Source organism: Drosophila guanche, unplaced genomic scaffold (genome assembly GCF_900245975.1).
Source record: "Drosophila guanche unplaced genomic scaffold, DGUA_6, whole genome shotgun sequence".
NCBI classification, from domain to species: Eukaryota; Metazoa; Arthropoda; class Insecta; order Diptera; family Drosophilidae; genus Drosophila; species Drosophila guanche.
The window spans coordinates 16772-22167 of record NW_022995778.1 but is presented as its reverse complement, the minus strand read 5'-3'; positions in this window follow the sequence as shown (position 1 = coordinate 22167).

Genomic DNA, 5396 nt, shown 5'->3' with positions numbered 1-5396 from the left:
ATACACACACACACACACACACACACACACACACACACTGAGAGAAAGAAGAAATTATTTTGCACAATGGAAATTAGTTTCGGTTTCTGCATTCTTAGCCATGCATACAAATGGCAGGCGACTGAGGAATAATGCTGCTGCTGCTGCCACAAGACGCAAGGCTCAAAGCAGCGAAAAGAAAGGAGATGAATGGGTCGTCCCACCCGTCAGGAATAACACCACCCAATGGCGGCTACGGCTGGTAAAGCAATTAAGGGAGGCAGCCACCAGGGGCAGGGAGGATGATGTCGCTCAGGATGATGTCGTTTGTTGCCGGAGTGCACACAAAACAATTGCAAATCAAAATATTGCACTTGCAACCAATTGAGCGCAGCGAGTGAACCAACAACAGAGCAAATCGTGCGCAGGAAAGCTGAAAGCCAACAGAGACAGAGTCAGAGAATGGCGAGGCGGGGGGCAGGGGGAAAATGCAGTACAAAAAATGGCAAACAGAACAGAACAGAGAGAGAGAGAGCGTAGGGAGCGGGGTTGTCCTTCGATGTCATTACGGGTAGCAACACAACAAGATGAAGCTGCAGAGACACTCCCACTCGTATAACCTGTCCAGGAATGGCCTTAGCTCAGGCTCTGGCTTTGGCTTTGGCTTTGGCTTTGACTCTATCTCTGGCTCTGCCTTTGACTTTTCCGGGAGTTGGCCTTAACAATGACAACTCCAACTGCGACTCCGATTGCGACTGTGACTGGTGTATGTCTTCCAGCAAACCGACTCCACGTATACATATCCCCAGCTGAAAGTGAATGCATTTGGCTATTGTTTAAGGGATTTGGGGGAAGACTCGCCATTGAAGAAAGCGTCAGCAATCTTTCTCCCTCTCTCTCGGTGGACCCATCTGCAATTGAGTCGACTGGCAACCGTCCCATTCCGTATCATCGAATCAGTCAGTCCAGTCAGGGCAGCAACCCTTCCAGTTTCCAGCTTCCATCTGTCTGTCATTGTGAATGTCATACAAATTGTGGAATGACTTTAGTATCTTCTAGTGCCTAGGGTCAGGGTGGGTACTGGTACTGGCACTCCCACTGGGGGCGGCATCATCGTCAATGAATGACGCAAAGAGGGGGGCAATGAACAATGGAGCTTGCACTCTGGCATATCCAACACGAGGCAAGGGGCAGGCGGCTGGGGCAGGGGCAGGGGCAGAGGCAGTGGCCGGTGCCCTAAGCAACTCAAAAGATACGGAAAGTGTCTTAAAGCTAAGCTGTCAAGTATCCATCAGTATCTAAGCAGCAGCGACTAGCTAATGGACAATGAACAACTAACTTTAGAGCCAAATATTGATGTGAGAAATACAGGGAAAATCTTGGCTAATCATTCAAGCTGAAATTAACTGAAGTGAAGTGCAACTCCAGATTGTCCTGCACACACACACGGATTATGCAAGGATCCGAAAAGAGTAGACAAGCCACAGGACAAAGATCGAGACCCTGTCGAGGCATCAGTGGGGCTGATGGGCTGGCGGGTTTACTGGGTGGCAGCATTCTTTTCCTCGTTATTTACTCCATTCAATGGCAGTGGCTGTGGCTGTGGCTGTGGCAGCATTAATATTGTGGTCCATGTGCTCAGGGTGTGAGGGGATGGAGCTGCCGCAGCTGTTGTTCCTGTTGTTGTGGCTGTGTCTGTGTCTGTGTCTGCCCCATCTCGTCGCTAAATAATCTTTGTGTAAAGTTGTTCTTTGTGCCACTCGCGAGAGAAATAACAGCAGCAGCAACAGCAGCAGCAGTGAGTAGGAAAATAGTTGCTGCCAGAGCTTAGAAGAGAAGCGACTGCCTGCTGCGAGGACGCTTGATCCTGCCGATTTGCCAGGGACAAAGGGCACAGGACACCAGCAGCAGCAGCATCAGCATCAGTGGGTTATAAGCTACCAGAAGCTGCGTGACAAGAGCTAGTGGAAAAGAAGGTGGCAGGGTGCAAGCCAAGTGATGGGGGGGTTTGAAGCTCAAAGACTTTGATTAAGTCATGTGCTGCCGGGATGGAAGATGGCCAATTTATTTGTTGCCAGCAGATCTGCCACTGCCACTGCTGTTGCCATCCCATTACAGATCAAAGTTTGATAATCGCTTTATACGGTCACATGGCCGCCACAAGAACTTAAGCTCTGGCCACACACGGCGGTTAAAAGTTCAACAAAGAAAAAAATCAAAATAAAAGAGGAGACAAGAAAGTGAAAATAAGCAAAACGCCACACAAAAGAACTGACACAGAGGTCGAGCTGGTTGCTGCAGCTGGCAGCTTGAGGCACGTGGTAAGTGTTGCCCGAAAACAAGCCCCACCCACGGCGGCTCAAGTGGCGCAACTTTTGGTGCTCATCCTCTGTGGCAGTGCCAGTGGCAGTGGCAGTGGCACTCTCTTTCGCATCGATGTTGCTGTACTTTCTGCCACTTTTCCATAGGGTATCACAGACTGTTGGTTAGACATATCATTATTGTCATGGCTAGTCGATATTCAAAGGGTATCAAAGTGTCTCGGCCTGCTGGCAGTTTCTTTTCCGTGCTTGCACTTTGGTTTACGAAGTTTCAGCTGTTCTTTCGCTCTGTTTTCTCCGTCCTTGCATTGCAACGCAGCCAACGGTGGCCCTGATAAAAGTAAAACTTTATGCAATAATAGCTCAGCCAGAGAGCGGAGAGAAGGAGAGAGAGAGAGAGGGGGAGGGGGAGGGGAGGGGTGGGGAGGGGAGGCTCCTTCCATGGACGGCCAGAATGGCAACATATGTTTCTCGATATTATAAAACTATGGAATGGAGCACGATGGAATGAAGCCCACGGATCACGGGGTGGACGGGAGTTATGACTGGGGCCAGGCATGTTGCATGCAACTTTGCGCTGCAACAAATCATGTTCTGCTGTTTTGTAGCTGGCTAAGGGGCGCTGCACACTTAATTTATGTTGCTGCCAGCAGCCAGCAGCCAGCACCCACACCCACACCCACACCCACAGGGTGTGCAGGAGCTCTGCAAAATATTGTATTTGTCCGTTCGGTTTGATTATTTATGGCAGGAGACAAACTAATTTGTTCAGCTAATTGCATTGAATATGTTTATGAAGCGTTTTAAATAATTTTGATTTGGTTTTGCTGTGCTGTGCTGTGAGTGCTAGATTGGCAGCTCCATAATGCGCCCACCACATGTTGCTCTTTTGCCCTGTCCTCGGTTTATCCATCGGCTAGTCGGCGGGGCTCTTCACTCCACTCCGTTTCGATGTGCCCCCTCGGCTATTGGCAATTGTCGTGGCCCGATGCCTATTCGAGCTGTCACTCCTCCTGCGCGGATTCTGCCTGCGTTTTCTGCCCTTGCTTTCCACTCTCTTTCTTTCTTTTTTTTTTACAGCTTCTAATAACAGAAAAGTGCTGCTGATTTGGTTCATCACTTCAGTGTCATTTCCGCAATGGCATTGTCTGTATTCTCTCTCTTTCTCTGTCTCTATTTGCGCCCCTCCCTCCTATCACTAGCTGCCTGTCGTTTGCGTTTCATTTTATTATATTGAATGAAATGCCGTCAAATGCGCCTCGAGCGACAGAAACAGAGCCAGCGGCGGAGGCGGAGGCGGAGGCGAAGGCGGTGGCGAAGGGGGTGGCTGAGGCAGAGCAGCAGCTGCGTGGCTCCTCGCTCTCGTATCAGTGTGTGCGGTGTGTGTGACATATGTAAATCATCGAGGGTTACCAGTAAACTTTTGGCACGCGTTTGATGCAGCAAGAAATGTCATGGAAAGTGCAGTCGAATTCCACTTCTTCGATTGTTAATAGATTAATAACATTCATACCTAATAACTAATACAGTTGAAGCAAAACTTTAAAATTTGTTGCTGCTCTCTAATTGCCTTTTGGGGGGCGAGAACTCTGCGATCTACTCACGCCTGCCAGCGCTGCCAAACCCAGTAACACAATAAAAATAAGCACTAAAAATAATAAAATAAGAAAAGAACAAAACGGAACGGAACGGAACAGAAAAGAGAGCAGTGGAGGAAGGGGAAAGAGTGGAGCAGTGGAGGAAAGTGGAGTGGAGTGGAGTGGAGTGGCGTGGCTGAAGAGCAACTCTCGATGCCATAAAAAACAAATCTTGCCATAAAAATGCTCAACATAATTTAACAAAATAGCAATATCTCCCATGCTTCAGGCAGGAGACTGGTGCTGGTGGCGGGGCTAACCTCATAAAAAGTGTACAATAAACGCAAACTAAGTGGCCCACGAGAGAGTGAGAGAGAGGGGGAGGGTGAGGGTGAGGGTGGGGGAGCACGAGGAGAAGCTGCTGCTGAGGCCGCCTCTTAGGCCAGGACGAGCATCCGCTGCTTAATAAATGCAAATGTGTCCAAGTATGAACAATTATAGAAAGGAAATTTGCATTAAAAATTTATGTACTCTCTCTGCCTCACTCTTTTGTTTTTTTTTTTTTTGTTGTCTCCCCCGAAAACTTTTCGGAGATAAAGCGTCGCAAGTGCGACATAAATTTTGAGAGGTGGTAGGAGGGGGGTACGAATAGAACGGAACGGAACGGCTTTGTCGTACCCCCACCCAGCCGTAATGGGAGCTCTCTGCGGTCGTTGTTGCCCCAAGGAAACATTCATTCACACAGATGTCCCCAGTTGTTGCCGACAGTTCTGAGTGCGTTGTTGTTGCCCCTGTTGTTGGCACTCTGTGGCACTGCCACTGGCTGGGCTCCATGCCTTTCGCCTAACTAGCAGGAAGTCATTAAGTTGTTCTGCCTCACAGTGGCCGCTTCTTTGGTATTCTTTGGGCCCACATTCGCAGCGTGGTCGGGTCGGGCCACTTCCGTCGCATGTGACGAGCACTCGAATGCAACGCCATGTTGCGGGGATGTGGCCAATTAGCCGGGTGTATCCACAAATCTCCCAAGAAAGCAATCCTCAATCCTCAATCCAATGCAAGAGGCAGGCAGCGATATGTCCATGAATTTGTTCATAGTTCACAATTGGAAATGAGAATGGAATCTCCCTCGCTCTCCCACTCTCTCTCCCTGCCCACTTTGTAGCTCTCTATCTCTGCCTCTCTATTGCTTGGGCTGGTTAACAGCTCATAAGTCATTTCTTTATGGCCTTGTACCCAATCAACCCAATCTTGGGTGCTCCTGCCCCTGGCTTCCACTTAACAGCCCATAAAGCCGAAGGCTTCGAAGTCTTCCGAGGCTTCGTTTGGCCTTCACACTTAATAAATATTATAATTGTAAAATAAAATGCACAAAAATACGAAACAGACCGGCAAAGACAGCGTCATGACTTTTGAGTACTCTTGGATTTAGCTAATAATAGAGACAAATATAGAGAGAGGCTTCCTTGGGATATACGAGCATGTGGGAAAGGTTTTGGGCTCATCCTCATTCTTTGTGGCA